The 20,231-nt window shown below is 34.7% G+C and overlaps 1 long non-coding RNA gene across 1 annotated transcript in view; it reads left to right on the top strand.

Annotated features, from left to right (window-relative positions):
* The first annotated feature begins 604 nt into the window (after positions 1 to 604).
* The window catches only part of LOC108541013 (uncharacterized), a 47,370-nt gene continuing 27,743 nt past the window's right edge, over positions 605 to 20,231 (top strand). The window contains exons 1-2 of the long non-coding RNA XR_001888833.1: positions 605 to 687; positions 9,157 to 9,277. This is a non-coding gene — a long non-coding RNA (uncharacterized LOC108541013). The remainder of the gene's footprint in view (positions 688 to 9,156; positions 9,278 to 20,231) is intronic.

The following is a 20,231-nucleotide window of genomic DNA, read 5'->3' as shown; positions in this document are numbered from 1 at the left end:
GAAATTCGACATCTCTATTATAGATGAAAGGTAAACAAAGCAGATGAAGGATTAGTGCAATTCCAAATTTAAGATATTGCTCTCAGTGACATATAATAAAGTGGTGTTGCATACGGTGGCATGTTTTAGATGACATTTCAATTGTACGAGCAATTTGCATTCTATCTGACATTAAATAATGTTCTTAGTATTATGAATTCCAGCAGCATCCTCATCTCCACAGCATAAAGATATGAACTATGAGGCACATCTTAATGAAGGGAGTAAGTTTTCCTGTCAATCTGAAATGTGAGACACGGCAGTTCCTTGGCTAAAACGCCAGCAACATTATTGTGAGTTGCCCACTCCTGGCATAGTACAAATCTTCAGCTAAGGCACTCTTCTTATTAAATAAAGATCTATAACTGAACACATGTATCTGTAATATCACTACAATCCAAAGAAAATTAAAAGACAGATTATGTCCAGGATATTACATGCACCACCACAGAGCACTGCTAGAATCTGGTATGGTCTTGTTGCTAAGATACCTGGCTAATGCCACGGAAACGAGCCCCTCTTACTAATCTAGTACAATCCATGCATGCTTCCACATATTTTGGCAGGAGAAAGTAGGAGTCCACTGACAATGGTTTGGGATATTACTAGCCAGTGTTCCTGAATTTATACATTTTTTATCTCTTTCTGGTAAGCTTCAACAATCTTAGTGAAATAAGAAATGTAACACTCTGTTAATGGCATTTGGTTGCTTTATGCCATTTAAAACAAGTAAGATTACTTTTTATCCTGCTGCATAGTCAATAAAAGTTGCTTAAAAAGGTAATTATTTAAGTGCCTTTAGTTGCAGAATTGTGATGCTCCCCAAAATGATTCCCCTTAATCTTTACAATTTATATTGTTATATGCACATAAATGACTAACTGTATTTTCTCTATGGCTTTCTTCAAGGAGAATGCAATATACCAGTTTCCCTGAGTGCAAACTGAATAAGAAATCAGGACATTGAAATGAAATACTTTTATCAGAAATTACTCACAAACCTATGATGCATAAAGCTGGTTTTCAGTGTTCAAGTTCCAAAGATTTTGTTTTATTCATTTAAGAAAAGTAGAAAGTGATAGAGAAGATTAAAAGCTGTTTCCTGCATAACAGTAATATATAAAATTCCAGAATGAAAAATAGAGACTTTGAGGCTTCCCCTGTACAGAATGCAAATTTGCTTCGCACCTCCAAGTAGCATTTTCAAAAAATAAAAAAAAAAAAACATTGAAACAGTCTGCCTTTGTTAAAGCAAACTAAGCAAAGATTCCTACTGAAAAATCAAATAAATTTTTAATGTAAGTGTGTTCCTACTCTGCAGTGCAATATGATCTTTAGAGCATCAGTGACGGTAGTTCCATTGAGCTCAAGTTATGATAACAATAACTTTTGCAGATGTTCATAGCTGTCAACTATTATTCACTAAAATGTCAGAAAATGTGATAAAAGTTAAACCAGAAAATTATTCTAAAGTAATTGGTTCAAGTCAAGAAGGCAAGGAGAGGTCAAACATTAATCCCTATCCATAAACAGTGAATGAACTATAGTGTAATCACAGCCATATTGATTTTTTTTTTGGAGGAAACAATTGTATACTGTATAGGTGAACACACAGAGTAAAGTGGATGTTTATACATGCACTAGTGGGAAAATTTATAGGTGCATATCTCAAAGTTATTTATTGATTTAAACAAAAGTTTTTCTTCAGGTTTACTAGATTTTTCACTCAGATTTGCTTTCTTATCAGCAGAGACTTAGCCAATCTCTGATCGTAATAAATTATAACCTGAGTATGCTAAGTTTATGTTATTCACACTCTTTTCTGTTTTCCAGTCCATGGATTCCCAAGGTCATATTGGAGGGTTATTTGACGAGAAGCCATGGGGACTTCATGGATTTACAATTCCATCTGCAATGTTATGACAATAGCTTATCATGATAGTGTGTCTTTTATTAGTGCTAAAAACAAATATTGCAAATATCAATGTATTAAAAACACCTAGATAACACCTAGAAAAGGTTTACACATGTTTATTCTTTTATTCATATATTTCCAATATTTTGAGCCCCTCGGGACATTGCTGCAATGAAAATTATTTCTAAATTACTGCCTAGGAACAGTATACAAGGGTAACTGTATTACAAAACAGGAGATTGTTCAGGACAAAGAAGAAATAAATCAATAACAAGTGCAAGTATCTCACAAACTGTTACTTCAACATAAATTGTCCCTGTAAGAAGGACAGAAAAATGTTTTTACAAACCTTTTACTTTTTTCAATTCTCACTGGAATCCCATGTCAGAAGAGAAAATGGCTGTTTGCTTAGAATAAAGTGTCTTAGCTATCTGCGTGGACCTGACAGTAATGGCAAAGGATGGTGCCGATCAATATCCATCTTCTTCATTCCTGAAGTAATAACTTTCAATAGGAAAATCTATTTACTTTTACTTACCTTTATTTTATTTCATTTTGCTTTAAAGAAGTTCATTCCAGAGGGAGGGTTTACCTTGCAAACAGCAGTTAACAAACTGATGATTTAACTAAGGACTCTGGGCCAGTCGGGGTGTTACCATTTGCTGTACCTGTGTGTTAATGCTAAGAAAAAATAGATTTCTCCAGATTCTACATTTATTATTCAAATAACAGTCACTAGAAGCCTTACAAGGCCCACAGCTACTTTATATGGGAGGTGTATCAGCAAGGTCAGTCAGAAATAAGGGTCAGCATTCACATTCTTACATGTAGGGCTTCTTGAATTTTTTACATTCTGTTTGCTGAAGACACCATATGATATTGTACTGTATGATAAGGAAAACATCACTGGATGAGGATTTAAAAAGGAAACCCCAAACTCTTGCTTGGGAAGACCTGTAACAAAAACTATAGCTAGGAAGGGCCCATGTACTCTCTGTCCAGGTATACAATACAGAAGGAACTTTCATCCCAAGTTGTCACAACAGTTAGTATTTTAAATTGCACTTCAAAATGAAGCACTCTACATTTATGATTATAGGCACAAAATAAAGCATTTTCAATGTTTGAAACATTTTTACTTCTCTTTAGCTCTTCTGTCTCCCTTCCAGCACTGTGACTGTTTTATAATCATAATAGATTTTATTCCTATTGAGCTAGAACTGGTTTAAAAGTTATGGTTTTCTGTTTCCTAAACATACTTGTTTTACAAATTTTCTTTTTCAAGGGGATGACAAATGACATTTCAAATGTCAGATGTCTAATAACATTTAATGACAATTCTTGTCAGTGAATCTATTGAGTGATTTTTATCTTAATTTTATTTGTGAAACTGTAATTAAAAGTCACTACTTTAATGTACACAAAATTCACGTAACTGTCTTTATAGAACTCTGGAAGTAACATCATGAAAACAAATATTTTATAAATATTTAGATTTTAATTTTCCACATAATTTTTAAAAATTATTCACATACATATATATGCACATAGTGATTTCAGACTATGAATACTAGAGAACCTGTTTACACTAGAAATGTTGCTCAAAAACATTAATTTTCATATCAATAATTTACAGTTTAAAATAACAGGAATGAATTAAATAGCAATCTGAGACTACTAATTCTCAATGTGAATTTTTAAGCTAATAATTAGTATTTTAAGTCAAAAGGAATAATAAAAACCCATTTCTGAATTCTGGGTTCATACACAAATCTCAGAACACTCACTATGTGTATTTGTTACTAAGAAAGGAGATCACTGATATTAAACCCCTGCTTAAATTAATTGCAAGATGGGAAATAAATTAAAGTCAGTACTCTCCTTAGAATTTGTAAGAAAACATGTATTAACATAGATGTGATATAGCAAGAGAATTAATTGCAAATAAAGTAAAATATACACAATGATGAAAATAAATTACATTTCATTTCTACTATCTAAGCATTCATTAGTAAGAGGATATCAGCAAAGAAAAACGCATGTATGCTTTATTCGTTTGATATTTGCCCCAGACATAAAGGATCACATTTTACAGGAAGGTGATCAGCCTTTCACTCTGGCGAACTTCTCTGTGTACGTTTTCGTGTGTGAGCATGTGCACTAGGAAAATAATACATGAGAAAGCTTTTTATACTGTTAAAACACAAAAAACAGATACTTTAGCTAAATAGGGTCCCCAATAAATCTCAAAAAAACAGCCATTGACAATTTTACTTTTTAAAAAATAGATTCACTTGTTAAAAGGCACCAAGAGAGTAGAAAAAAATATCCAAGGTCTTAAATATTTTAGAAAGCTTTTGGTTGTTACTGTTGTTCAGAGATAGTAATTTTTATTCATTGGTGTGTACCTGCAACATATTTTGTGGTAGAAATTCATCCACTATCTTATGTTCTATACATTGTCATTAAACTATATATAATATATTTTTTAAAAAATTATTACATTTATTTTAGGAAAATCACAATATATAATAAATATTGCTCTTTATACATATATATTATAAAGGAATCTTTTTTTATCAGATTAATTCTCCTATAAGGAAGAATAGATATTATTGAAAATATATACAAATATTAGGGAAGACAAAATTTAAGGCATAACAAGTTGAAATCTCAAATTTAGAGATAATAACCACCACTATTTATCCCTCAGAGAACACCCATTTTAATACTCTAAATAAAACTGAGTATCTGCAAACTTAGGTTGTCAATAACTATTCAATACATGTTAATTGAATACGTAAAAAAGAGAAGTTAGCTTACACTTAATAACATTTTCGGCTTTGAAGCTTTACTACAAGCATGAATAGTAAAGCTGCACCTGGTCTTACCTAGGTCTTTTAAGTGTGAATATTAACTTGAAGTCCCACTGTATTTTTAAAAATTATATGGGAAGGAGGACTTTTTTTATAGATGGGAATTTTATCTTAAAACGTTCCTAAAAATATGAATGTCCCTTCAAAAGAAGATAAACTTATTCGTCTCACCCATTCATCTGGTTTTACAAAATCAGAACTCAAAATCTTGAATACTTTTATAATTACATGATTAAAAAAAGACTTGGTACCAATATGTTAGATGCATTGCATCTGTGAGTTAACTTTCATATCTTCCTGTGAAGAACTGCTGACTCCCAGATATGAACAGTGCACTAGACTGAGGCATATAGGAAAAAGCAAGATAAAGAAACTTGCACAGGCCACTACTTCTACACACATTCTACAAATGGAAATTAGAATTACATTTTATTTGGAGAAATTACATTTTAAAATGTTCTCAGCAGGAAATTGTTATTATGTAGAAAACTTCAGATTATCATTTTTTTCTAAATAATATCAAATAAAACACTCATCTATTAAAATCACCATTAAGTGGAATAGTGATTGCCAGGGCTTGGGGGTAGGGGAAATGGGGAGATGTTGGTCAGGGAGTATTAATAAGATTTTTTAAATATAGCCACTAAAAATAAATATTTAGGGCACCTAGCAAGCTAAACCTGTGATAAAGTCATAGAGCCCATGGAAGAAGCTCAATAAATATTTTCCTGATATATTTATTATGGATATGTGTGTGCATTTATCTATGTGTATGTCTGTATATATAACAATTATACAACTAGCTAGATACATGTGCAATTCCAGACAAGTACTTATACTCTATTGCTGTGCTGTGTCACTCTACTGATTTCCTTCTTAATTCTTTATTTTCTAATGTTTTAAAGAAGTGAATATTTGCATGGTTTATGACCATATTTTAGACCCCAACAAAGCACATGGCCATAATAAGGCATCTAGGCCATAATCTTAGGATCAAAATTACACACAGTTGTAATAACTGGAACACAAGGCAATTTGGTTTGCTCAGATTTCTCCATAGTTGCATTATTTGTTTTTATGTGTAACTAGACAGATATACCTCATCTCTATTTTAGGAGATTCCCGGGCTTTATACCTGAATTCCCTCAAATCTGGACCCCAAAAGAACAAAATTAGTTTACATACACACTTAAATTGTTCAGTGATTGATTACAGCTTTGGCACTGCAAGAGTAATACAGTTTCAACAATAGAGTTGCTAATCTGTATGAAGTAATCATACAAATGCCTTTTTATATGACACAGCAGTACTGGAGGCCTACATATCATAGTCATTGGTGTTCATTTATATCAAAACTTTCTATCACTCTGTGTATTTATTTGATTTTGACATATTTATAAAAAGTCCATGTATGTGTGCACAGTGAATTTCTAAATTGTTAAACACACTTGTATCAATGATTTTTTTAACAAACAAAAATAATTCTACCTAATTCAATGTTATAGTAAGAGACAATTTCAGAAATGTAAAACAGCCAGCAAATGATGGAGTGAATAGTACAAAAGTAGCTACATTAGTCTTCCCTTCTTACATGCAGGAGCTCTAAAAATGCTGTTGGACACAGAGCTTTATTCGAAGAGGTTTCACACATGCATTTTTAATCAGGATTATATTTCACAGAGATCTGTCACCGCTCACAAGTGCAGCTGGCTGGTCCTCCTTGAAATGTATCAGCTCTCAGTCTCAGCCCTGAACTAGTTTTTCTTTGTACAAATCTGGACGTGGTGATCCACAGGGCGGTGTTTTTCTTAAAAGGAAATAATAATCCCCTAGAATTGCATAGGACTCCTATGCACACTGTTTTTAGTTCAAACATACAACTACTTTAACCTGAAACTGTCTTCAGAGTCACTCTCTCCACAAAGTTAACAGTCTAAACATTTGGCTTTCAGGTATTTGCTAAACCTAGAAGATCTAGTAAGTGGTTATTTTAAATTCAGTCATTTACATAAATGTTTGTGTTGAATTAATCTTATGCTACTCTTCTATTCTTGATCTATTGTATTATTAATCTATTCTCTCCCCTTTAATAACTAAGACCACATAATAAGCAAAATATAATGAAAAAATGTTTACATGAATATGTTTCTTGAATATGCTTCATATGTTGGATATATGATGTGGTGAAACTATAAAAGTATGTTTTTACTATGTATAAATTATGTACAAAACTATGTATAAACTACATATAAAATGTCCTACAGAAATTTATACATGCAGAGGAATGACTCATGTGTGGATGTATAGCGATATTCCCAATACTGCCTAAATACTGGTAAAATTGATATAAGTACTAACAGAGGAGATTAAAGGTTGTAATTACTATAAAAGTATATGTTGTTTTGAAATTATAGTTTTTCATTAAAATATATTTTAGAATAGTTATATTTTGAACTTTTCAGATTATAGCAACAAAATTTACTCTTAGATATTCAAATTAATACAAAAATAGAAGATTTTTTAAGAGCTTAATTTTATACATAGCATGTTTAATGTCTAATGAATACCGAATCGCTAAAGCACACCCACCACACATTACATATCTAGTAACTAATACTTGTCTCAGAATATGTTTCCAAAAGAGTGTGTGGAGAAACATTTTCCAGTTACAAAAGTTTCTAAATCTATAACAATGCAAAGCACTAGAGCCAGTTTAGAATCCATAAGTTGGGAACTACTGTACAACAGCATATGTCCAGAAAAATATACTAGCACCAACAGCACAGGAACACTCACATGAAGTAACTATATCTATATGTTGTCAAGCAACTGGTCATAAAAGCACTGAATAAAAGGGCATTTGAAATTGGATAGTTCTGAAAATACCACAGCTGATTTTTTATATTCTCTGACAGTTAAGAACAAAAAGACCTTCAGACAAAAATTTTAGACACTCCCTGTGATATTTGACTTCCTCAAAGTTTATGCATAAGATTACCAAAGGTCTGGGACTCCCAAATAAAAGTCAATATTAAGCCACTTGATTCTTGATTCTCAATTGCTTCATGTTCATAAAATCACTCTCCATCATTATCATAAACACTATACATTTTAACATCTGTAATAGCATTTTTAAACCCAGAGCTTACATCTACAACACTGGGATGAAGAAGGCAGCTTAGGATATTATAGTGTCCTCTTTAGAAATTTTATGTTTTCCATAGTTAACATTCTCTTTAATTTTACCACAATCAAAAGGTTTGGAAATTACATTTTAAAATTCTATTGCATCTAATTAGCAGCAGTACCAATGACTCAACATTTTCCGGAGCTTAAAAGATAAAATTGTCTTACAGATCCAAATAGTTGTCTAGTTTAAGTACAAGTAAAAAGGGGGTATTAAAGCAATCATACTTTTTTTATCTATTGCTTTAGCATTTAGTTAACAAGAAATCCTGGCTTTTGAGTTGCTTAGCCAACAACCTTGAACAGCACATTTATATTCCCCAAGTGGTTTCATGTTTCCAAAGAGAAATTTTACAAGGTATTAGTTTAAAATATTTATTTCTGTTTAGGAAAATCTCTGTCTGTAGTCTCAAAAAATCATTGTATAAACAACTTTCTCTGAGCAAATATTAATATTTAACCTATAAAATATGGAATAACAGTAGTAAAATAAAATCATTTAAAACATTATATTAAAACACGTAATTTCTCACAACCTAATAGAATGTCGTTACAGAAGATTGACTGATAATATAAAGCTTTACATTTTCCCCAAAAATGTAGTTAGCATCCACTATAAGCTAACAATTATATTTACAAAAGAAAGTGCAAACCTAATCTTCCTGGATCCTGTTGAAATCTAAGAGATTCTAACTCCTGCATGCTTATAATTGTATTTGTTTTGAATATATAGGATGATTTTGAAATGAACAATAAGATTTTCAACTTATTATACATGCTTTTTCTGGTATCACAAAGAAAGCAGTAAGCTCAAATCCAAAACATCTGTATTTCAATCTTCCTTTTACAACTTGATGCCCCAAATCCTTGAATCTGCATTTTCTCATCTGAAAAGTGGCGATCGCTTCTGTCTTGTTCCACCTGTCTCACAAATTTGTGAGGGTGAGAGATAATTACTCTCAGTGATCAGAACACTTTCTGTTTCTGGAGCATATAGGCCCCATATGTAACAAATTTCAATCTCAAAGGAACGAGGTCAATGTCTCTAACACATCTCCCTATGTTTTTTTAATGACAAATGTCACCAGAAAATGTCTTATTTATTTATTCATCTTTCTATTCATCATCTCCCTTTATTAGAATGCAAGACCCTTACTGGAAGCGACTTTGTCTTTTTCATCACTGTATTACCAGTGCCCGAGTTAGTGCTTGGCTCATCAAAGATGCTTCAATATTTGTTGCTGGTCTAATTATATAAAAGGTATGTGTTCAGATAAGTATGTGGGAATATAGGCCCCTGTTTCCTTCCCCAGCATTATCTGAGGTCCACTTGCTAATAGATCTGTCAGGTGTAGGTGACACAACCATCTCATTCAGTAAAAATGCCTCAACTAAATAGAAGCCTTTATGTTTATAAGCACATTTACAAAGGGCTTTCCCATGGCCTACCTGACCTAATGCTCTCAACAGCAGGTATACAGGGTTGGTATGATTCTTTCTATTTATGCCAGACATAAGTGATGTCATTGTCATATCAAAGGCCAAACTATTCATTGTAATTTTTTCACCTTTCTACCTATTTTGTTTCTGTAACTTTTCCTTTCTCTCTCACACCATGGCTTCTCCCACTCTACTGGATCATTCCACCAGCACACAAACCTTCTATAATGTTATCTATCTAAAAACAAACCCTCTATTGATCCCTCACTGAGCTGCAGCTACCCCTCCCTTTCTCTGTTCCTCTTTATAACAAACCTACTCTAAAGCATGTCTATTCACTCTCTCTACTTCCTATCTTCTATTCTGTCATGAACCAACTTCAATCAAGCTTTCACCTCTACCACTCCACTGAAACCTCTTCATCAAAGTCACCAAGGACATCCACATTTGTCAATTCTAGTAGTATCCAGTTCTCAGTCTTTATCTAATGAAGCTTCTTAGTGGCATTTAACAACTAATCACGTTCACCTTTTTTGAGACATATCTTTCCTTTAGCTTTCAGGACATCACTGGACACACCTTCTCAGCCTCCATTGATGGACACTTTTCATTTCCCATTTGCTAGCTGCTGGAGTAACCCAAGGCTCAGTTCACTGACCTCTCTCCTTCTCTCTATCTCCCCACTCCCTAGGTGCTCAACTACAATCACTTGACTTTAAATACCAACTATAAACTAACAACTTCCATATTTACATGTGTGTGTGCTAGACTCATCTAGTTCAAATAGAATGTTTACCAGGCATTTCAAACTTTATATAGCAAAAGTTGAACTCTTGATTTTTTTTCCTCAATTCTGCTCTTCCTGTTTTGTTTTGGATCACAGTAAATGACACCAGGGTTCTGCACTAGATAAACAAACAAACAAACAAATGTGGACACAAAGTTTGATGCCTTTCTTCTTTTTTTTTTTTTTTTTTGCATAGCTTTCCTCTAACTCATCAGCAAAATTTTCAGTTCAATCTTCAAATTATAACCAGAATCCAATCATGTCTCATCATACCTACCTCTACTTCCTTAGTAAAAGCATCTATCATCTCTTGCCTGGACTACTGTTATAGTTTTCTAACTCATCTTCTGGCTTCCACTTTTGTCTCCCTATGGTCTATCTATATTTAGAACCAAAATCAAATTGTATCACTTATCTGGTCAAAACCATCCAATGACTTTTCCTTCCACTTAGAATAAAACCTAAAGACCCAAGATCCCACATCATGTGTCCCTAACCCCACCACATTCCTAATATTGCCTTCTATTACTTTTCCAGTATCTCTTTGGGCTTCTGCTTTTCCTCAAGCCTGCCTATCACACTCTTGTTTCAGGTTCTTTATATTCATTATGCCCTCTACATGCAACACCCTTCAGTGGATATTCTCATGACATGCTCTTGCTATTCACTTAGTCTTGGCTCAAAGTAATTAACTTTATTCTCTGACACTAGAATGTAAACTCCATGCAGGCAATGATTGTTTCTTTCATTTTAACTGGTATATCCCTGTTACTTAGAGCAGTGCCTGGCATAGATTATGGTCTTGATATTGGTGGGAGGATGGGAGGAAAGAAGGAAGGAGGGAAGAAAGGAAAAAAGGAAGGAAGGGAAGGAGGAATGAAGAGAGGTAAGAAAAGAGGAAGCAATTAGAAGAGAAAGAAAAATTAAGATGTTTTGGAGGTTGATTTTTCTGTTATACAATTCTCAAGATTCCTGTAATACATCAAACATGAGTATCATTGCGGATAAATGAAATGGACTGAACTGAATGGGGTACAAACAGGAAGCGGTTTATTTTTCCCTTACCATTGTGTTAAAGATGCTGTCTTAAATCTCTCTTACTATGACTATATTTCTAGTCTATGCTGGTAGCTTTGTAGATGTTTCCAGCTAAAAAAAAATACATATATATATATATATCTGTTCCAGCTAAAACAATGGTTGTTTTTGAAATTAAGACTCACTTTAGGTTTTCTAAATTTTTAAGTGAACTTAATTTAAAACTTTAACATCTATTCCAAATAATCTCCCCTCCCTGCACTCAGGCTTGAGCCTGGCTCTGGGGAAAGAAGATGGCAGCTATCTGCATTGCTTGCCTTCTCGACTGGGCAGAGGATAGGGATTTTTAGGAAAGTGGAGACAGTGTTATTTTCACTTAAGTAGTACAGTTTGTAGTCTTTGCTAATAGTGGCCAGCACTGCCATGTCAGGGATCCATGAGCTGGTCTTTCAATAAGCACATTTGTCACCTTTTTTGAGAGGCTCCCATGAGAACATTTACATTGAATTTCTCAGGAATACAGAAGTATATCTTCTAAGAGTGCAGAGAAGTGATTGTAGGATTGAAAGCCTGAAGACTAAGGAGATGGCTTGAATCAACTACTTTTAGAAATAGACCATAGACTAGCATAAGAGGAGTAAAAGTACTCAAACTTCATTTGAGGCTATGCCTACTGAATAGGATATTATCACAACCAAAGTATATACTAAAAATGTGCAAAGTAACTATATGTGTTTTTAAATCACATTTAGAATGCGCAATTAACATTTAAGTGTATATCTAAATTTAGTAAATTACTCAGTTGACATAAATAATGTTACAAAGTGAATTCAGATAGTTGCATATGTACTAGAAACCTGTGAATGAACAGCAAAAATTAATGAGTTAGTACAGGCACCAAAGGAGATTGTTTGTAGCAAGTTACAGGAACTGGAATTAGATCTATACTCATTCAACAATTTTCTAATTACCTGGAATGATGTATTTTGTGTTAATTCAATTCTCTGGTGATACTAAATAATTGCCAGTTAAAACAAAGAAATCATTGCAAAGATACATGCAGTGGTTACACATCATGGCAAACATTTTTAAATTTTTTTTAATTGAAATTTTAAAATGGCAAAATCATCAATTGTCCAGGCCAATCATTGCATACACAGAAGCAGCATATAATCAGTTACATCGAAAGAGAGCTCTGAGATTCACACTCCCTGTTAGAGTTGGTGCTCAGATATTAGCTGACGCTGATTACACTAATAACTGCACGTCAAAGGGAAAAAGCAAATATTTTAATAATTTTATATTTTATGTCAGCATGTGGGGAAAAGTGTGAAATTCAATCTTTTTGTGGTTTCCCACTTACTAGAGAAGAAAGTTTAAACTCTATTTTTTCCCTTTATGAGCTTCCACAACATGCCAACCTTCTCAGACTTTTCTTAAGTCTTGACCACAAGAACCTATTTGCTCCAGCTGAATAACTAGCTTGTCACTCTCTCCCAGTTTTGCCCTCTGGTTTTCTACTCCACTATTGCCACTCTCTGGAAACACCTTCTTCCTATATCTCCCTATTAAAACTTGCATCATCCTTCAGGGTTAAGTTTTGAAATATTTGGTTTCTCTGTGTGCTGCCCATCTCAGCTGAATGTGCTATCACTTTTTTTAAAGCTTTTTCTATAACCCTTTCTGCTCTGAGCATTTGCTGTCCTTTATCACAATGTTTTGTAAATCTCTCTTTCCAATTAGAAATTCTGCCCTAGAGATGAAATGTTATCATACACTCCATTAGATTTCCCACAGGATCCATTGGGCCACAGAGAGTGCATGTGCGTGCAGAAGCATGTGTGTAGAGATTTGTGTATCTGTATTTCTACTCATTTATGGAATCAAGATTGATTATGCTCCTATCTGATCTTTATGCCAGTTACTATTGGAGGCTATGGGGCCCTGGAGATAAATCAATAAAACAATTGACAAAAGCCTTAGCCTTATGTAGTTTATACTTTAGTGAGGAATTTAGACAAACAGGTAATAAAGGTACAGTGAAAAAACGTCATGTAAGGAGTTTTGAGGGAATAAATGGGAGTAACAACTTTCCCAGACTTGACGAAACAGAGAAAGGGATGTGGAAGGGAAGAATTAGAGGATAAATTAGAGTCATCACAGTGAGGAGAAAAGAAAGAGTTCTAGAGAGATGGAAGTGCTTATGTGATGGCCCAGATGAAAAAAAGCGCCAGTGTCACTCAAAGAACTTACCTATGTGTCCTGTGGCCAGAATAAGAAGTAAAATGGCACATGGGGGAGAGCCAAACCTGACACTTAAGTAAGAAGTAAGTACTTCAGGGCAGCTGAAAAGGTCAATAATATCACATGCTGCCAAGATAACAAATAATATAATGACTGAGATGTGTCTATTGGATTTAGCATGAAGAAACCTTTGGTGACTGGCAAAACAGTGTCAATGGTATGGTTTCCTGGAAATCAAATTACAGTGGATCAGGAAAAATGTGAAGAATGAGTAAGTGAGACAACAGTGTAGACAATGCCTGTATTACATTGTACCATTAAAGAGAAGAGAGATAGAGGAGGAATGATGGAGGAATTTGGTTTCAGAAACGATGAGGAAGATTTGAGCATGGTGAAAATCGGAGAAAAAGGAGCCAATGAGAAGAAGACATTGAAAATCCAGGATATGGGGATGATCAGTAAGTCACAGTGACTTAGAGAGTAGGAAGCAATGGGATCTAGGGTGTTGTGAAGGGAATAGGCAGTGTCACTTCTTCCATTTTAAGGAGAGGAAATGAGAAAAGAATGAGTGGAGATGCACATGAACATCTAGCTTGGCTGGCAAGAACAGGAACTAATATATTGTCTATAGTATTATCACTTTAATATCTTCACTCTCTTTCCTCAGAGAAAGTACTGTATGTTTTCCCCAAAGCCAATATGGGGTAGACCCAGAGCATTCTGATGACTTCCCATGTGAGCTAGAAGACACTCATAAGGAATGAGCCAAAATACATCGAGTTGGAGACCCAGGCAAAGTAACCGTAATCGAAAGGCTGCCCTGCTAACCTCATCGTCCCTTCACCCCAGAGAGGCCTCAGATGTCATTTATTATGAAGCTTAAGACAGTTTAGCCAACTCCAGGCCAATCTAGGACAATACTGCTATTCAAGATTTTTTTATCCAGGGATTAACTGGAGCCTAAGTGTCTGTACTAATGATCCAGTACACTTTTGTGGTCAAAAGGAAAGTTTGTGAAAGCAGTATCAGGCTCTTTCCAGAGGTATCTCCAGTTTAGTGTTCTTCACTTTAACATGCACAAAACCACCCAGGGAATTTGTTAAAATACATTTTTCCTGGCCCTACAACCAGACATACTGATCAAGAAGATCTATGGCATGGTCCAGGAACATCGACTATTTACAGCCACCCCCGAGTGATTCAGGTGCAAATGGTTCACTCTAAAGCACAATGGAGTAGTAAGGAACAGAAAAAAGTGAGAAGAAATCAGGGCAACTTATCCCACTCTGAGCCTACCTCTCTAGGTCCTAGTCTAGGTTCTAATTCTTTGCAAAACCAAGAGCCAGCAGAAAGAAAACATAAATAAAAGGGACTGCAGACCTAAGTTGCTGAGCCAATAGACTAGCAATCATAGAAGTTTAAGGAAAAATGGAAATTAATCTACAAAGTGATGTTCTTCTTAATACACAGTTCTTTGTTCTCCTCATCAGACACTGGCAACCTTCACCAACTAAACCGGTTCCATATGTTATATGTTCACGAGAAAGAAGCCAGTAATAACCCATCAAACTGCTTTCTCACTGGTTCCAAGACTGAGAAGCCTGAGCATGTAATAATAGGATCGCTACTGTGTGGTGGGACAAGCAGGCTGGGACAAGCAGGGGTTCCAGCTTTGCACCTCATTATATATCTTCCCAACTCCACTTGGAATTTGCTCTTCCATTTTCTCATTTATAAACCTTTTTTTTTTTTTTCCATTCAACTCTTCTTTGCCTATAAATGTACTCAAATATACTCATTCCTAAAAAACCAAAACAACATTTTCCTCTGTTCTGTTCCCTAAGCTCTCACCCTATCTTTTGCCAAGAAGCTGGTTGACAACATGGTGTGAGGTAATTATCTTTATTACTTAGCTTCTCATTTTCTCTGTAATCTAGCATTTCTTAAAATGGGGTTTGCCTCACACTATTTTGAGATGTTTGTTAAACATGAAGATGTTTGTGCCTCATTTCAGAACTACCAGATCAGATCTTTTTCTGTTTTGATGAGCCTCTTAGGTTACTTACAGAAACTAAAGCTTGAGAACAACTGCTATGATCCATTATATTCTGGATTCCACTCCCTATAACTCTAAAGAAACCGCTCTCTCCAGGGTTATTAATGACCTTTCAACAGCCAAATCCCTTAACTGCATCTCATTCCTAGATTGGACTGACACATCTCTACTTTTTGCTTTCTAAGATATGTTCCCTTTGGAAACAAGTTTCTGGGACAGATTTTCTCCATCAACTTTTAGGGCCATTCTCCTGATGTTCCCTTTCCTGGCTCTCATGGATCTGCTCTTCCTTTTTAAACTCCTTCTGGGTGATGCCCTTCACTCTCAAATTCACATCAGCTCCCATGGCACTGCTATCCCAGTTGTTCAAAAGGAACACACACTCACACACACACATTTTATTAACCTATATTAATATTTTAATATATCTCTTTTAATCTTTTTAAATAATATCTTTTAATGTATTTAATAATCTCTCCACTACTCTAAGAGAACCAGAGCTATAATGATCATAACAGTAAACCAAGTACTCGATATTATCTCAGGAAGCAAGCCTATGCTAAATTCTCCTATGAAAAGACCACATGGCTACTTGGTGTACACGAATGAATTCTAAGTGACTCAATAGCAGGTTTTCCCTCAAAGTGGAAGAGGTGCCCCTCAAAAAAACCATATAAGAGTGTAAACTCCTTCCACATTGCATATGGTTGACTCTATGATTCATTTTGATGAATAGAATGTGGCAGAAGTCACAGAGTAACTTCCAATGCTAGGCTTTAAGAGATCTTCACATTCTGTTTTGTTTTTTGTTTTTTCTTTCTTTTTTTTCTTTTTGGCTTGAAACATTTCTTATAAACCTAGCTCCCATTATATGAGAAAGCAAGTACCCCTGTGGACTGGTCTGTGTCTGGGTTGATTTCTCAAGCCAGGCTCTAAGAATTTCACAGCAGAATGTTAACTACCTTTTGACCCTGTGGAATCTAAAATACAAAAACCCATCTTTAATCACCAATGTGGAAGAGCCATCTCTTCAAATGTCCATCAGAGAATTCAACCAAGAATTGATTGCCATCCATCACTTGCCAAATGCTCACTTGAGACCCTGGATATTTAAGTAATAGATGACACTCCTTTGTTCACTCATTCCAAATGTATAAGACATGTAATATCTAGCCCCTCACCTAGACCATGCAGAACTAAAGAAAGAAAGCATGGCCCTTGACCTAAAGTAACTCATTGACTTGTAGATAGGAATAAAAATTACAATATAATATTATATCTGCAATTCAGAAGTAGCACAAGGAAGGATTTGATTAATACTGTCAGGGATGGAGATATGAATAGGGGTTAGAGAAGTCTTTACATAGAAGATAATGCATTAGCAATGTTTCAAAGGCAAAAAGTAAAAAAGAAAATTCCAGAAACAGGGCACAGCATTTCCATTTCCATTTCTATGGATGCAGAGAAAGAAGTCCCACTAGAGAAGCAGGCAGGCATCATGAAAGGCCTAATAGACCATTCTAAGGGGTCTAGAATCCTGCATGGACTACTAGTCTTAAGTCAGATGAATTGGAATTAAATCTCCACTTTATTTCTTACTTGTCTATAACATCAGTAAGCAATTGAAACTTCCTGGCCTCAGTTTTCCCATCCATTAAAATATTATAATAATAATTTGTCCCACTATTAACTCAGGGCACATAGTTGTGAATAAGACAGACATAGTTCCTGCCTTCAGAAAGCTTATAGCTAACACTGCTCTGAAAACTAAAGTTGTTAATGTGCCTAGCATAGTACCCAGCACAGAGTAGATACTCAACTATCATTAATACTTAAAGGAGAGTAATTTTAATGAAGTAGTGTCAAAGGAAGGCTAATGAATTCATCTTTGAGCAATAAAGTTAATTTTGCAAATTTTGGCCAACTATTGTCACCTCAGTGTCCCACTATAAACATCATCATATCATAGCTATGATGCTCTTTGGAATAATTAACAAACCTGTTGTCATTTCACTTATCTAATTTTGTTTTAAACACTTATTTCACTAGAATACTTTTGTTTCAAGTAATGCTACCAAAATCTTGTGAAACTAATGTTCTACCATGGAAAAGAGTCATGATTAAGAGCATTCTTTGCTCTCCCAGCACTTAAAACCACTGAGCTGAGGAAAGTTGCTTAAGCTCTCTATAACTTGATTTCCTCATCTAGAAAACAAAGAGATAAAACACCTACCTCACAGGTTGCTGTAGGAACTTAAAGAAAAAAGTCTCAAACCATATTAACTACTCATAAACAGCAGGGACAACTAAAGGTTTTTATTGTACATTTTAGGGGAAAGCAGTAACACTGAAATACTTTAAGAGCTACATAAATATTTATAATAAATTGTATGCCAATTTGAACACTAGAATCAAGGGCATTATTTGGCACTATGTATATCCTGAGATGGCTGAAAGTAACATCATAGGACATTTTTAAAAACAAAATGTATTGTCTTCTGTTCGGAACAGTATCAGAGTCGTCCATCTAAAAACAGAGCTAAATAATCTCTAGTGGTTTCCTATAAACTATAAATTATAAGAATTATTTCACGTTTATCCTACTAAATGATACAGAAATATTATTTTCTCTTGTGTCTTATAAGAACAAATAGCTAGAAAAGTAGCATCTAGAATCAAATCTATGCCTGCTTTAAATCAACAAGCAAGTAGCCATGAGTATATTTATAGCTATGAATGCCATAGACATATTCTATTTCTGCATAAGCATGAGACTTATCTTTTCCAGCAAAATACTCTATGTGAGGATGAAAACATGCTTCAGCTCTGTTCCTAAATCTCACTATACTAATTTTATTCTCATCTTCGTTTCATTGCCATCAAAATCAACCTCATCAGCTCATCAAAAAACACTATTAATACCTGAGCTTGGTACTGTGCTGTGCAGCATACAAAGTGCACTGAGCTTCCAGATTAAACAAGTAATTATACAAATGTCCTTTAGTGCACATTCACCAGCATAAAATCTGCATGAGGGGAAAATAGCCAAGCAAGCCAAAGTTATACATTTCTAAATACAAATACACCACCTGAGTTAAAAAGAAGAGGCTTAATAAAAATAAACAGCTTTAAAAGAGAGATTTAAAGCCTAAACGCAGCTTAGGACAAGTTGTGACTTTTCTATATTACATAGGCATTACATCAAAAAACAGCACACTCTACCAAATGGACTAGAAGGGATCCTCATTGGATCCATGTGCAAATAATCCTCTCTCCTTAAGAAATGTATTTCAAGTGAGAAAGTTAGCATCATTTCCACAGCATAAAAATCTTAAACATTCTCTATGTTTTATTTCCTTTACTGTATTTCATTTCATTTTTTTAGGAAGGGCCTGCAGAATATTGGTTAAACAGAGGGAGATGAAGAGAATGTAGTAAAACCCTGAAATGCCTAACTTTTACCCTGGAGTAAATAGAAATAACCCAAAATAAAGACTGTCAAAAATAAAGACTCTGAAAAGCAAAAGCATATCAAAATGGACTTTGAAAACAAAGCAATAAAAATTCAGAATAATAATAAAATCTCACAGGTCAGTTTATTTCAGCTTCCACCTTGACACATGTATCCCTTGGGTAACATCTCACTATAACTACATGTAGGGAAGCATTTAAAGACAAGAAGGTGGGCAACTCTATCAAATGTTCTTCTTGAGAAATACATGCAGAATGTTCAAGCGAGGCAGGATCCTAGCAAACACGTAGTCTAGTGGCCCAGAGCATTTTTCTACCTAAGATATCTGATGGATCACCCTCTTATCACTATCACCACCAAATTCCTATATTGCCCTCCACAGCAAGACAGACTTGATTAGCAAAATGTTGCACATAAAGATCAGCAGAAGATAACACATAATGTACACAATATAAATTATACCAGCCACCATTTTTTTTTTTTTTTTTTTTTTTTTTTGAAACGGAGTTTCACTCTTGTTGCCCACACTGGAGAGCATTGGTGCAATCTCGGCTCACTGCAAACTCCGCCTCCCAGGTTCAAGCAATTCTCTTGCCTCAGCCTCCCAAATAGCTGGGATTACAGATACCACCATGTCCGGCTAAATTTGTACTTTTAGTAGAGATGGGGTTTCACCATGTTGGTCAGGCTGGTCTCGAACTCCTGACCTCAGGCAATCCGACCACTTTGGCCTCCCAAAGTGCTGGGATTACAGGCATAAGCCACCACACCAAATTTTAATAATTACATTTTTGTTCCCCTGTACAATTTTATAATGAGTAAATGTACAATTTTCATGATGCTTTTGAAATCCTGAATATATACCCTGTGTAGAAACGACTCTGCCTTTGCATGTACTATAAATATCAGCATTCCAGGTTCTTACTGGAGAATATAACTAGTGATTGCATCATCAGTTTTTAGAAATCTGGAATTCTGTTGTTTTTCAGTGCCTGCCAAAAGACTGATTGTGTGTGTGTGTGTGTGTGTGTGCAGGAGTGTTACTTTTGGTATTTAAAAATTGCCTCAAATCAGAATAATTTTTGCTTAAGATACACCTAGAGAATAAAAGCTTCTTAGAGTCTAACAAAGCTCCACTCATTTTAAAAGTATTCCAACAACTTCCCTGTAGGTTTGAG

The sequence above is a fragment of the Rhinopithecus bieti genome, unplaced genomic scaffold (assembly GCF_001698545.2).
Source record: "Rhinopithecus bieti isolate Rb0 unplaced genomic scaffold, ASM169854v2 scaffold_19840, whole genome shotgun sequence".
NCBI lineage: Eukaryota > Metazoa > Chordata > Mammalia > Primates > Cercopithecidae > Rhinopithecus > Rhinopithecus bieti.
This window is presented reverse-complemented; position numbering and strand designations above follow the sequence as displayed.